General features: G+C 49.5%; 1 long non-coding RNA gene across 1 annotated transcript; it reads right to left on the minus strand.

The window, feature by feature from the left end:
• Positions 1 to 4,613: 4,613 nt before the first annotated feature.
• Positions 4,614 to 10,218, minus strand: LOC311621960. The gene is made up of 4 exons (XR_014794908.1): positions 10,125 to 10,218; positions 8,158 to 8,221; positions 6,435 to 6,542; positions 4,614 to 6,209 (listed from the first exon to the last, which is right to left on the minus strand). It is a non-coding gene; the product is annotated as an uncharacterized lncRNA (long non-coding RNA).
• Positions 10,219 to 15,282: the final 5,064 nt, after the last annotated feature.

Consider the following 15,282-nt stretch of genomic DNA (forward strand, 5'->3'; position numbering starts at 1 on the left):
CCTCCCAACCGCCCTCCCCTGCTGGCCATCTTGTGCAGCAATATTGTGTCCACATGGGGGCAGCCACACTGAGAGCTTCTGTGCTATCCATTTTTCTACTAGGTTGTTGATCAGTTCCTTACAGATTTAAGAAATCTTTTTTATTCAACTCAGATTAATCCTACCACTCCACATGTGAGGGGAATAGCATTTGCATTTGTGGAGGGGTGTGGAATTATAGGTATGGAGGTCATTGGCATTTGAATTAATGCCAATGTTGAATTACACCCATAAGCGTTTCAAAAAAGAAATCTGTTCAGTGCAAACAGCTCAACTGTAACACAGCACAGTTGTAAAAATAGCACAGCTGCTTGGAGGCCCTGGGACCAGGCCTGCTCCAGACCCAATGTTTCATCTTCAGTGTTTCTGCTCTTATTCAGCTCTAGCCAGGGAACAGCAGTGGCCAGTGGAAAAGGAAGTGTTCTCCCTGGGGAGGACGGGGGTGGGGGTGGGGAGGACGAGGCCGGGGGAAGGTCAATGGGGAAGAAGGGAGACATACTACTTTTTGTAATACTGTGAACAATAAAATAAAATTTAAAACAACAGCAACAACAAGACACTTCATGCAATGTGTCTCTCTCACATCCGTTTCTCCCAGAACTAGAGGGGAGCTAATTTATATAGATAGAAGTCCTGCCCTGGTCTCTTGATTGATCCATCTTCATGCAAATGATACTCCAAATCCTCAAAGTTTGATTGGTCGAAAAGGCACTGTTCTGATTGGTCAGATGGAGCCATTCTGATTGGTCAGTGAAGAAGCTGATGGGGATATAGCTGGGCAGCTCTGATTAGATGGGGAAAACCTCAGTGCTATTGGTTGAAACAGGGTTCCAGGAACTCCTTTATAAGGGCTGGTTCAGATGGCAGAAACGAAGTACAGGCAGGCCATTCGGTTCAGAGGCAGGTAGTTCAGTGCAGGTTTCTTCCCGAAAGGCAGTTTGCATGAGAGGCCACTATGTAGAAATGGCTGCTAGACACTTTTTATTTTTATTATTTTATTTAAATATATTTTATTGATATTTTACACAGAGAAAGGGAGAAGGATAGAGAGCTAAAAACATCGATCAGCTGCCTCCTGCACACCCCCTACTGGGGATGTGCCTGCAACCAAGGTACATTGCCCTTGACCGGAATCAAACCTGGGACCTTTCAGTCCACAGGTCGACGCTCTATCCACTGAGCCAAACCGGTTTTGGCAAGACACTGTTTCTAAAAGTTGAGCCCAGTTAGCCACCAGAAGCCCTTCTTAGTAGGTATTTTCTTTTTCAGGGTCCACAGCGTGTTTCTAGAGTTGAATCTAATGTTCTTTTCCAACTTGAGTTTCTTCTTTTTTCTTTTCTTAAAATAGAATTGTTATTGATTTCAGAGAGGAAGAGAGAGAGAAACAATGATGATAGAGACTCACTGATTGGCTGCCTCCTGCACACCTCCTACTGGGGATTGAGCCCACAACCCGCACAATGGGAATTGAACTGTGACCTCCTGTTTCATAGATGGACTCTCAACCACTGAGCCACACCTGCTGGGCAGAGTTGTTTTTTTTTTTTTTAAATTTATTTAAATATATTGTATTTATTTTTTTACAGAGAGGAAGAGAGAGGGATAGAGAGCTAGAAACATCGATGAGAGAGTAACATCTATCCACTGAGCCAAACCGGTTTCGGCTCCCACAGATTTTTAAAGAGAGTGGAAGGAAAGGGGAGAGACAGAGAGAGAAAAACATTGAGAGTGGAAGGAAAGGGAGAGACAGAAAAAGAAAAACATTGATGTGGAGAGACATATTGATTGGTTGGAGATAGAGCCTGCAACTGAGGTACGTGTCCTTGACTGGAATCGAACAGTCGACCCTTCGGTCCTCAGGCTGACACTGTGACCACTAACTTAGGGCAATATTTTGTGTGTATGAGTGGTGGACTCTCTTGATTTCCTCCTCTGGTGTGTCCAAGAACCCCTGACATTGTTAACCACTGGATGCAGAGGCTGCCACCTCCACGGTGTGGCTGTTTTTCAGCCAGAGGGTATAAGCGTTTAAAAGTCGTGACTGCCGAAACCGGTTTGGCTCAGTGGATAGAGCGTGTGTCCCTTGGAATCAGATATTGGTGGATTTTGAGAGGCTGTGCCCCAGGCTTCAAGTCAGTGAGTACTGGGGCCTGGTCATTGGCCGGGCCAGGGGGATTTCCTTCCGTCCGGAGCAGGGAATTCTTCCTCTAATTCAGGCCCCAATGGTGAGTCCTTTGACTGGGAGGTGTAACGTCTCCGTCCTTGTAGTTTCCCTTTCTTATCTGTCTGGGAGCTTGATTCCTTACTAGCCGCCATCAAGGTTGCTTTCTTTTTCAGTCTCTCCTCAGCTTCCTCCTTAGGTGCCCTGTCTCGGATGCTGAAAACCTTGCTTGCTATTTCTGTCAGCTTGATTGCGTTTTTCCCCCTGCAAATCCTTCGAGCTTCTGTAGCTCTCTCCTTGTATTGGGCTGAGCCTGACCTACAAGGCTACATGGACCTTAGTTTGATTTTCTGGGGCTTCAGGGTCAAAAGGAGTGTAGAACCAGGGCCAGTTTGGCTCAGCGGATAGAGCGTTGGCCTGTGGACTCAAGGGTCCCAGGTTCGATTCCAGTCAGGGGCATGTACCCGTGGGGGGTGCAGGAGGCAGCTGATGGATGTTTCTCTCTCATCGATGTTTCTAACCCTCTACCCCTCTCCCTTCCTCTCTGTAAAAAATCAATAAAATATATTAAAAAAAAATAAATGCAGAGGCCATGGAACTGTGAACAATGCACTGCCCTGGGTGGGGTGGGGGGTGGGGTTGTTATGCTGGTGCCATCGGATGTGGCCTGACACCTGGGGGCTTTCCTGCAGGGCCATGAAGGGGGCAGGGGGCATGTCTGCAAGACAAATACCCCTCCAGCAGGAAATATATAGACAGGCTCTCTGCATGTAATTTCCAAATCAGAGTGAAGAAACATGGAGAGAGCCGAAACCTGTTTGGCTCAGTGGATAGAGCGTCGGCCTGCTGACTGAAAGGTCCCATTCATTCCCAGGTTCGATTCCGGGCAAGGGCATGTACCTTGGTTGCGGGCACATCCCCATTAGGGGGTGTGCAAGAGGCAGCTGGTCGATGATTCTCTCTCATCAATGCTTCTAACTCACTATCCCCTCTTTCTTCCTCTCTATAAAAAATCAATAAAATATATTAAAAAAACAAACAAAGAAACAAAAAAAACATGGAGATAGCCTGTCTATGGAGAAGCACACTTTCTCTAGGAAATGTGCTCGGTTTTCTTTGGTCTTCTGTAACACCGTGACTCGGGAGTCAGTTTCCAAATCCTGAGTGATGAACATGGATGAAGCTTTCCCTTCATACCCGTAGCTCCTTTGTCCCCCAAATATGAGTCAGGCTTCCAGACTTTTCTGGGCTTTGCAGCCCCCTGTGAGTTGGGATGGGGGAAGTGAGATTACACTCAGAGGCCTGTCTCGTGCCAGCCCTCGCCAACCCCCTTAGGTGGTTGTATATGGTTCCTGGCTTATGGCATCTGTAAAATGGGAGTTATCCGGGAAACAGGTTCTGCAAGGCAGGACAGATAAGAATGGAGTTTATTGCCCAGCCGACATGGCTCAGTGGTTGACCATCGACCTATGAACCAGGCAGTCACAGGTTCGATTCCTGGTCAGGGCACATGCTTGGGTTGTAGGCTCAATCCCCAGTAGGGGGAGTGCAGGAGGCAACTGATCCATGGTTCTCTCTTATGGATGTTTCTAACTCTCCCTCTCCCTTCCTTCCTCTCTGAAATCAATAATAAAAAAGTATATATATATATATATATATATATATATATATATAAATAATCTTTTTTTTTTTTTTTTTTTTTAAAGAACGGAGTTTATCAGCAAGCAAGAGTGTGCATCAGAATGCAGGTTACTGGCACAGATTCAGATAGCTAGCGCCCCCCCCCCCCCCCCCCCCACACACAAATGTCTTATTTTTCCCTTCACTGGGACCGGAGAGTGGTCAGCATTCCTGAAAATACTCCCATAAGGGGTCAGGGTCAGGTTCAGGTGCAGCAACCATATCAAAACGTGTCATCGGCCGAAACCTGTTTGGCTCAGTGGTAGAGCATTGGTCTGCGGACTGAAAGGTCCCAGGTTCGATTCCGGTCAAGGGCATGTACATTGGTTGCGGGCACATCCCCAGTAGGGAGTGTGCAAGAGGCAGCTGGTCGATGTTTCTCTCTCATCGACGTTTCTAGCTCTCTATCTCTCTCCCTTCCGCCTCTCTGTAAAATATCAATAAAATATATTTTAAAAAAGAAAAAAGAAAAAAAAAAGTCATGGTGAAGCATCCATCTTATATAAAAACTGCTGTTTGAAATTTGAACCCTGCTCTTTGGCTTCTGTAAATTCTTGCTTGCTAAGACTACTCCCACTTCAGAGAGGCCACTAAACCTTCCCCGGACAAGGTTATCAGTGATCGCTCCAGGCCAGGCCTCTGGCTGAGGTCTCAAGGTCCCAGCACACAATGTTAAAATATGTTAAAATATGTACACAGATAATAATTTAATAAAAAATTAATTAATTTTAAAAAAAAAAGGTCCCAGCACATACAGGCTCTTTAAGAACTTGCGAAAGGACTGGAAACACCCCATATTTGGGAGACAAAGAAGGTGAAAACATACAAATAGGGAAAATTCCTGCATGTTGGGGCCCAGAATTTGAGAGACTTTTCCTCTGCACCTGCGCATAATAAATGTAACTCCATCTCTCTAAGTATTGCTTTGTTCTTCCTCGGTTTTCTGTAACTGATAGATCCTCCCTTCCTCCAACTGATGGACGGAGAATGACGTAAACTCCACCTGCAGCACGGACATTCCTGAGCACCTAGCAGGGCACCTTCTATGGACTGCCCATTGAACCACCAATAAGCACCTGCCAAATACCCTAAGCCCCTAATTTAAAAAATATATATATTTTAATGATTTTTTACAGAAAGGAAGGGAGACGGCTAGAAAGTCAGAAACATCAATAAGAGACAAACATCGATCAGCCGTCTCTTGCACACCCCCTACTGGGGATGTGCCCGCAACCAAGGTACATGCCTGTAAGGTTTGAGGCCAAGGAGTTTTAAAGTAAAGTTTATTCCCTAGTAATGAACGGGACTCATTAAGGAGGTAGAGAAATCAGAATTGAAGGAGTTGGGAGGGGGGATGGACCCAGCCGGGCTGCCACCTGGACATGGAGGATCAGCAGCACGTGGCTGGTCTGGGGGCCTTTTTAAGGGGAGGAACAGGAGAGGGTTGGACCCAGGGCAGAGCAGGAAGGGGTGGGCTCCAGACACTTTGGCACGTGCTGATTGATGGCTCAATGTCTTGGAGATGTCTCTGTGACAGGTGCCAGTAATGTCATAACTCCGCCCACCAGTAGGGAGGAGGGAGAACCTTATAATGCCCTTGACCGGAATCGAACCTGGGACCGTTGAGTCCGCAGGCCGAGGCTCTATCCACTGAGTCAAACCGGTTACGGCCTAAGCCCCTAATTTCTAAGTCCCTAGGTCCTTCATCATGTGTCTTACATGAAACCACCAAACAGAGTGCCCTAAACCTCCTCCCTTCCTTTTCCTCCCCGCAAAAGGCGTGTTCACCCCGGCAGTGTGCTCTTTTCTTCCCGGAAGGCAGCCTGGGAGAGGAATCCTCCACCAACACAGCCTGTCTCCTGGGGCCCCGTCTCCGACCCCTGTTTCATCTTTCAGCAACAACGGGTCTGTTCTAAAAATGCTTTCCTTTCCTTTGAGTAATGGGCCCACCTAGACCTGTTTCATCCTCCAGTTTCCAGGGTCTGCAAGAAAACTTCTCATCTATCATTCATCAGACAGCTGTGGCTCTGTTCTTATCACATGCCCTTCCCTGCTAACATCAGGGGTAGTGGCACTGGGTCTCAAAGGACCCCGAATCCTGGGATAGAGTCTGGTTCTGGAAGAGTCAGGCACACAGTATGCACTCAATAAATGTGTATTTAATTCATTTTTATTTTGCTCCGAAGTTGACGTTGTTCATTATGAAAATATAAACTGTGTATAGCATGTTGCTTCACACATTCCCCAGGAAGGTGGAGCCTTCTCCTTCTGGCCTGGGGCTTGGAAAGTCTTCCTGTCAATGCATTTTCTGGGTCTTGTTTTCCCGGGCCTGCAAAAGAAGGCGGGAATGTCAGACAATGGGAGGAGGGTCTGGGCAGTCAGTGTGAGGGGCAGCCAGACCTCCAGGCCAATGCAGGGTCCCAATACCTTCCAGACCTGAACTGTGCCTCCCTCAAACCACCCCCAGTGCCCCCTCTTACTCGTGGGCAGCCCCCATCCCCATCCCTAGCCAGCCCCAGACCTCCCCAGATGCTAATCCCAGGCTTGCTCTGACCTTATTTCAGCATAGTATGCAGAGTGCGCATAAGACTACTAGGCCCAGGGCTAGCAGAATGGCAGCAGCCCCATTTCCCAGGACATTCAGAGTTATAGAACCGGGTTTCTAGATGGAGGAAGAAAAAGGCAGGTCATCCACAGAAATCTGCTCTGCACCCCACCATAAACCAGCAGCTTATATTGGGTAGAAGGACAAAGATTACATGGGGAAGTAGGCAAGGGTATGCCAAGTGGGCAGTTTGCAGGTAACACAGGCTGGAGATTTGCCAAGGCGTGTGGTATGCACAGGTTGGGGGTCTTCAAAGGGCTGTGATATGCAAAGGACTGGAGGCTCTGGTTGCCATGACAATAGGCAGCTCCCTGTAGTGAGCAACTGGTGGCCTCAGAGTGCCCCTTGGCACTTGGCCCTCTGGGTCCTGCCACCTCATAGGTCATGGGGGGGATGGGCTGCATTTCCAGGTGGCTCCCAGCCAGGCTAGAAGGTGCCTTCTTTAATCAGAACAAAACAATCACGGTTAACAGATCATGACTAATATTTCTTACAGCCCTAGCTGGTTTGGCTCAGTGGATAGAGTGTCGGACTGTAGACTAAAGGTCCTGGTAGATCCTCCCTTCCTCCAACTGATGGACGTAGAATGATGTAAACTCCACCTGCAGCACGGACATTCCTGAATACTTAACAAGGCACCTTATATGGACTGTCCATTGAACCACCAATCAGCATCTGCCAAATACCCTAAGCCCCCATTCCTAAATCCCTAGGTCCCTAATCATAGGCCTTACATGAAACCACCAATCAGCGTGTGCTGAGAGCCCTAAGCCCCGTCCCCTATCCTCCCCTTAAAGGTGCTTGTACCTCGGCCCTCACTCTCTTAAGACCGCTTTTTCTCTGAAAGCAGCCAAGAGTGGTACTCTTTTCTTCATAAAGCCTGTGTCCTGGCATCCCGTCTCTAGGCCCCCTCTGTTTCATCTTTCAGATCCCAGGTTCAATTCTGGTCAAGGGCACATGCCTGGGTTGTGGGGCATGCAGGAGGCAGCTGATGAATGATTCTCTCTCATCATTGATGCTTCGATCTCTCTCTCCCTCTCCATTCCTCCCTGAAATAAATAAAAATATTTTTTCAAAAGAAAAGGAAAATAAACTGGGCTCTAACTTAGCAGAAACTAAGTTTGTTCTGCAAGCCTAAGCTTTGCAAAAACATCTTCCCCTTGAGAACATCTTACATGAACTTCTGAGACTACAACTCTTGCACAGCCCTGATACATGGGTCAACAGAAGCCCCCGGCAGCCCAGCCCAGACACAAGTGTCATCCGAAGCCACCTGCCGCTCTCCCTGAGCACACAGAAAGCCTACTCCCTCCCCCACTCACTGCTGACTTCTTTCTCAAACTCAGCCCCTCTGCACCCAGATGTCTTGAATAAATATAATTTTTACTGCACTGAGCCTTGAGTCGCTTCTGTGCGACCCTGGCCCAACTGGGAACCTTTCAACGCTCAGTATTCTATTTCTGCCCTATCACCTGGGTCCTCTGAAAATTTCTAGCCTGTGTTCGGAGATGCCCCTCCCTATGTGTCCTGGGGCCTCAGCCCAGGGGGAGCACTGGGCCCCTTATAGGCCCTTAGTTGTCCTGGGTGCACCCTGTCCATGGGGAAATGACCAGAGTCCTGTGCTTGTCCCAGTAATTGGTGGCTGGGCATGGCCAGGTCTGGCTGATCTCACCCATTTGAACCGGAACTCGAAAGATCCCTTTAGCCCCATCTTCTCAAGGAATCAGCGCTCACACCTGTGGGGAGAACACCACAAATCACCTTCCCACACACTCCAATTCCCCCAGGGCCTCTGGGCTCTGCTCCTGCAAGGCAGAAACCGGGTCCCAACCTCACAGGCACCCTGCCTACAGGGGTCACCTGGACAACAGGAGAGCTGAGGGTTAATTTCCCCGGCGCGGGCCCACTCTCTGGGTGTGGGGGGACAGGGCTCTGTCTGTGGAGTCCCAGGGCCTGGCTTTGCCTTGGGCTCAGGAGTCTCCTCTGCAGGCCTGGGGGGAAGCTCACCTCCCCACTCCCCCCTTTTGCCTCTGAGCTCCCCAATTGGCTGGGGCTTCCCGTTGTGGGAGACATGGCTCTAAGATTCATCTTCATAGAAAGGAAACAGCGTATGGCCAGTCAGTTACTGAATTCCCCAGAGCAAGCAGGATGTGGGAGAGGAGGTGGGGAGAGGATATGAGAGCTGTGCTCCTGGCTGGTAGCACATTTTCCAGGAAGATTCTCTAGACAAAGGGAGGTGGAGACAACTATGAAAGGCCTCAGCCAATGGAAACAAACAAACAAACAAACAAACTGTGAGTTTCTCCCTCCCCCCAACTGGTGGGGGGGAGTTATGACATTATTGGCATCTGTCACAGAGACCTCCCCAAGACATTGAATCCCCAATCAGTGCGTGCCAAAGTACCCTGGAGCCCACCCCTTCCTGTTCCACCCTGGGTGCACCCCTTTCCTGTTCCTCCTCTTAAAAAGACCCCCAGGCCCGTCATGTGTTGCCATCATGGATGCAGCCTGTAATGAGTCCCACTCGATTCTGGGGAAAGATTTTACTTTAACATATGTTGGTGGTCAATTTCCAGAGCCTCAAACCTTAGACACACACACACACAACAACAACAACAAACAAACAAAACACACACGCAAAAACAACAAACAAACAAAACACACACACACACACACACAAACAAACACCTTCACAAAAAATATATACACCAATAGGAGACAATAAGAACTTGGGCCCTATGGGATAGAATGCAAACTCCATGTACTCAGCAAAGACCTGGAGGAGGGATTTCACACAATGGGATAAACACTGCCTGTGCCAGCTAATTCAGGGGCTGCACCAGCAGACACCTGCTCTCCAGAAAGTTTTAAAAGTCCCATTTTCGCCAGACTTCTGTCTCTGAGTCCGTTACTGGAATTCAGACGGGTGAGCCTTCCTCACACGGTCTCCTCACCCACCTTGGGAAAGTGTTGTCTGAGGGAGCTCCTGTGGCCACCAGCCCAGGCTCTGCCCCACCTCCTGCCCATCCCCTTCACCCCCCTCCGGCTGTACCCCCAGACCTTGAAAACCCAGGCTTGGCTCCTGGGTCCCTGGACCCCTGTCCTCTGCTCCCTGGGTCATATGGGGATGTTCACCAGCTGCCCTGTCCACCAGGTATTGCATTTGGCTGCTCAGAATTCCTGACACCCCTCCACCCAGCTCACCGCTCCCAGCAGGACCCATGGATAAGAACCTGCCATGGGACAAACCTGGGGAGGACCTGAGGGGGGGGAGGGTCATCTGACAGGTGATAGTGGGGTGAGTGGGGGTCCCTTGTGGACAGAGCGAGGGACAGCTGGGATCCTTGACCCACTGACACTCCCTGCCCACCTCCCCCCACACATCCGAAGGCACACCTTCCAAGGCCAGGCCCTCACCCTTTGTCCTCAGTCGCCCCTTCTATCATAGAAGGAAGAGCTGAGTCCTGCATGCAAATCATTTCCCTGCTGTACCTGGGCCTTCCCTGGCTGAGGACCCCGTTCCCTGAGGCTAAGGCTGCCGCCCTGTTCCGGATCACAAGCCCCCTCCCCTGGTGGCCTCCCCCCTCTTGGTGAGGCAGCTCTCCTTCCCAGTGCCCCTGCCCCTCACCCTGCTCTCACCTTCAGGAAGAACCAACCGCTCTCCTGCTGCCCTAGTGAATCTAGACTCAGAAATAGCTGGATGTTTTGTCCCAGGGTGTGGTAGAAAATGAAATCAAAGACTCCATAATTCTGAGTCATCTGAAGTGGACTGTAATTGGGTGTGTGTTGAGGGTGTGTGTTTTATGATAGAAAGACTGCTTTTACTTAACAGTTTGCTTTTTATATTTATCTTCTTTGTGAAATGTTTACAGGATCTACTTTTCATCTGTTTGTTAAACTGCTAAGACCTACACATGCAAAATTAAGGAGACTTCTTTTTGCCACTTTAACTATATTTAAGTGTGGAATCTATGATTCAGTGGTCCTAGTTACATTCTGTCAGACCCAGCAAGAGCCCAGCCAGGGCTCCGGAGCTCTGCGTTGTTCTGTGTCCCTATAATTCTTCTAAATTCTTCCCGACTGCACCAGGGCAGTTCCAGAACTGTTGGGGTCTTAGTCCAAGTTCCTCCTTTATCCTCCGCTCACTAGTTACAAGTGGTGGGTCGGAGCCCCGCTGCCTGGGGACTGGGCCTTCTTGGACACCGGGGCTTAGACGGAGAAGCCACGAGAGGCTAAGAGCATATTGCAGAAGCCAGTAGCCATATAGCCATCAGACAAAATGGTTCTTCACAGCAAAGTTCATACAGACAGGCAGCCGGACACCGGCTGGTTAACATGGACATCTTTCCCACAAAGCAGCATTAGTCTCTGTCCTCACAGCTGTTATCTGAGCAGCTGCTTGCTGCCTGCTACACTCACTGCCTCACATCATAGGGATGGGTACCTAAGCTCTCAGCCTCAGCAACTTCTCCTGTCTCCCCTGCCCAGCACACTGGCTGTTCTCTGTAGCCTCACATAGTAACCACCTCCGAGCTTCTCTCCCAGCTCACTGGCTGGTTAACATGGTGGCCATATCTGAGCCCTCTATGAGCTCTCAGCTTTACATCGTGGCAGTACCAGCTCTCAGCTCTGTCTGAGCTATGTGGCCTTTTCCCTTCTGAGCCTACTCTTCCTCCCACTAGCTGGTCAGTGACCTGTATATTACTCCAGAGACAAAGGAGGCTAGTTGCCAATGTTATGCCCAGATTTCAAGATCCCCAAGGCCACCAGGGAGCCGAGGCTGATGCAAAAGCAAAGAGCCTTTATTCAAGCTCAAGTCCAGTCTCTCCTCCTCTACCGATGCAGCAGCAGGATGCAAAGAGAGCCCCCAGTTCTGAAAGTACAGCCTTTTTATAGGGCTTAGGATTGGGTGGTGGCGTGATGCTGGGACCACTGAGCTGGCTGGTTCCGATTGGTGGGGTGAGGGCCAGGGTCCAGTTACACCGGGTTACTTCCCTCTGCATTTCTACTGGCTGATTTTAGGGTGGGTTGGGTAACTGACACATTCTGTGTTTTTTCTCAGAAAGGGGTCATGATGGGGACATAATTACACAAGATGGAGGACATAGTACAAAACCGAGTGACTCCTGCTCTGCCCTTTCAGCCAACAGCGACAGCAATCATTTTTTTGGCTACAGAAGGGCACAGCATGCCGTGAGATCGCTGTGGCCTTGCAGCTGTTTATGGTATCTTGGCCTAGGCGCAGAGTGGCCTTGGATATTTGGTGTATTGACAACAAGGCCTCTGTACTTTAATCAGCCTTGACTATGAGGCGTCTCTGGCGTGGTTCCCATGCATTCAGTGTCGTCCAACCATCACCACTATCTATTTCCAAAACTTTTCCACCACCCCAAACAGAAACTCTATTTAATGTACAATCATTCTCCATCTCCCCCCCCACACACACACATCACCATCAGCCACAGAACTACAAGATAATAAATCTGTGTTCTCATCTTAAGCCACTAAGTGTGTGCTAATTTGTTATGGCAGCAATAGGTAATTAATCTAAACTCATCCATCCATCCATCCATCCATCCATTCATTTATGGGGCATCTGCCTTGGAAACCAAATGGACACAAATCCCTGCTCTCCTGGAAAGTGAGATGGTGCCTCTGTAATGCAATGGTGATGGGGGGTGGCGGGGGAGGGCAGGGAGGGAGAAGTAACAAGTGGTGAGGGAAGACAGGTGATGTAGGGTTGAACCCTGGAGTCAAAATAAGACCACTGGAGGCTGCTAATTGGTTTTAAAAAAGCAGGCAAGGATTTATTGAAGTGGCCAGGACGGCCGCAAGAGCACCACACGCAGGTGGCCACACTCACGACTGTACTGTTCCAGGTGCTGGCAGTCCTTTGAAAGGTCCAACCCACAAAAAATTTTCCTTTGTTCTGAATTCTAAATTCTACAGGCTGGGAACATTCCAAGGTCCAGCAGTACTTGGCTGGGAGCCGCCCAGCCACATCCTGCTGACGTTGGAATGTGGCCCTATCTTGCGATAGCAGATAGTACAGAAGCAGACCTGAGCGGTTAATCTCTAAAGGTTATCTACAGTTTCTATTCCTGAAGCTACTGAGTCAGTGGGAATCCATCTCCTGTGGTCCTGGCCCACAGGCACAGGAAAACTGCCTTTGCCTCCAGGTCTCCTTCATGGAAGCTGAAGCAACTACCCTATTGTTTAACCAAGTAAGCGAGTGCCGAAGCCAGAATAGCAGGGTTAAAATTCAAACAGCAGCTTTTACCTAAGTATGGTTGCTACCATACTTCAACAGGGAAGGGGCCAGGCAGTGCTCGATCTCTGCTGATTCTTTATTTTATGCTAAGGCAGGTCCAGAATCTCATCACACCTTCCTCATGGCCCAGAAGGCAGCTGTGTTGTGATTCCCATCATATAGGCAGTCCCAAAGAGGTTAAATAATTTGCCCAAAGCCACACAATAAGTTGCAGAACTGGGATTTGAACTGGCTCTACAATGCTTCCCAGACAGCTGCCAGGCACCTTCCTGCTTGTTTCTGCCCAGCCTGGCTAATGAATGGCCAGGTTCCACCACGGAGCTCTCTCTTTCCTTTTTCTTTCTTTCTTTCTTTCTTTCTTTCTTTCTTTCTTTCTTTCTTTCTTCTTTTAAATAAATCTTTATTGTTCATATTATTACAAATGTTCCTCATTTTCCCCCCCTCCATTGCTCCCCTCCACTAGGTTCCCACCCCACCCTCTGCCCTTTCCCCACCCCCCATTGTCCTCATACATAGGTGCACAGTTTATGTTCAGTCTCTTCTCACATCCCCCTCTCCCCTTTTCCCCAAGAATCGTCAGTCCAATCCCCTTCCATACCTCTGATTCTATTATATTCAACAGTCAATATTGTTCATCAGATTTTTTAATTCCCTCGGTTTTTAGATTCACTTGTTGATAGTTGTTGTTCATAATTTTTATCTTTATTTTCTTCCTCTTCCTAAAGAACTCCCTTCAGCAATTCATATAATTCTGGTTTGGCAGTGATGAACTCCTTTAGCTTTTTTTTTATTTGTAAAGCTCTTTATCTGGCCTTTGATTCTGAGTGATAGCTTTGCTGGGTAGAGTAATTTTGGCTGTAGGTTCTTGCTATTCAACACCTTGAATATTCTTGCCATTCCCGTCTGGCCTGCATGGTTTCTGTGGAGAAATCAGCTGACAATCATATTGGTACTCACCACGGGGCTCTCTTGACTGTGGTCCCAAACCTATGTTTCTGCAGATTCCTCCATCATCCTCGGGTGCCCCCAGCCCTGGAGTTGCCAGGGCTGATAATTTACTGTGGATTTGCCTTTGGGGAGTGAAGTAAAGAAGGCCTTTGGGGAGCTGGTAAGGCTGTGCCCAAGCGGCCGTGGAGTGGACGATGAGAGGTAGAAGACCCAGGCAGGTGCCTAAGCCATGTGCTCATCTAGGAGAGATTTTCCCCAGGCCCAGGCTCAGTCTTTGCTTTGGCAGCACAGACCCCTCAGCTCCTCGGAGTCCCTCCCAGAGGACTGTGGCCTGTGACATAGCATCAACGAAGCAACAATAATGATGGAAAGATAAGTTCAAGGAGACACAGCCACAGAGCCAGCTGGATGCTCCATCTCAGTCCCCCCAGACAAGCACAGCCTGGTCCTCTCAGGCCTGGGTTTCTTCCTGCCCGCAGTCCAGCCTCTGCCTCCACCCCCTGTCTCCTCCCTGTGTTCCCTTTGGGGTACAGACTCCATCCTGCATCCCTTGCCTTGAACTTTGAGTTGCAATTATCGAGTGTTCTATAAAACCCCGTTGCACGGCTGTTGTGGCCAGGAGGTGACGTGGCAGCCCTGTGTCCAGCATTTTGGACCTTGAGTACCCCCAGGTCTACCTCTCAGGCCTGACCTGGGCACTTGGTGGACAGCAGCAGGCCGGGGGAAGGGATTCCAGGCATCTAGATGCTGGTTCAGTGTGGGCTGTTATGACTGGGACAGGGCAGGAAGGGGCACGTCTTGCTTAAGAGAGGCAGAATGTGGGAAAGGGAAGTGGCCAGGTGATACGAGAAGAGAACTCTGACTCCAATCCCTGCAACCACTGTCCCAGAAAGCCAGGCCAGTCTCTGCAGCAATTGGCCCTGCCGGTCAGAACTCTGCCGGTGACACAGCTTCTTTACTTTTGGCCTCTGCTTCCAACTCAGGATCAACAGAGAAATCCCAGTGTTCTCCTTAGCTAACCACAGAGGAGGCGGGCCGCTTCTAGTCAGCCTCCACGCAGGGTGGGTCCAAGGCCAGCCGTTTCCACAGGAAAGCTCTCCCACTGCTCTGGATGCAGATGGCATGGCTGAGTCCCTTGCTATCGGCCCATCTGGGCAGGGAGACAGGACGGTGGAGAGTGCTTGCCTACCTGGGGCTGGAGGTTGCCCTGCTTGGCAGGTGCAGAGTGGAGACCCCTGAATCACCTGTGTCTGCATCTGGAGTGTCGGTTTTTATCCTGAGGCCAGTGTGTAATAGTGTGTGTGTGTGTGTGTGTGTGTGTGTGTGAGAGTGTGTGTGTGTGTGTACCATCGGACTGTTTTATGAACTGAAAATTCTTAAGAGGCAGAGATGGCAGAGAAGAGGACAGAGAAGAGGACACCGGGCGGAGGTAACGGTGGCCTTGTCCATGGTGGAGGTCCCACGCTCCTTTCAGGTCAAGGGCACCAGGAAGGGGAAGGCTTAGGAGCACCATCTAATGAACATGCCAGTGGCTGGCTTTCCAGGCTGAGGGGGCCGGCAGGTATGGGAACCCCGTGA

Source organism: Pipistrellus hanaki (genome assembly GCF_964339955.1).
Source record: "Pipistrellus hanaki genome assembly, chromosome: 4".
Lineage (NCBI taxonomy): Eukaryota > Metazoa > Chordata > Mammalia > Chiroptera > Vespertilionidae > Pipistrellus > Pipistrellus hanaki.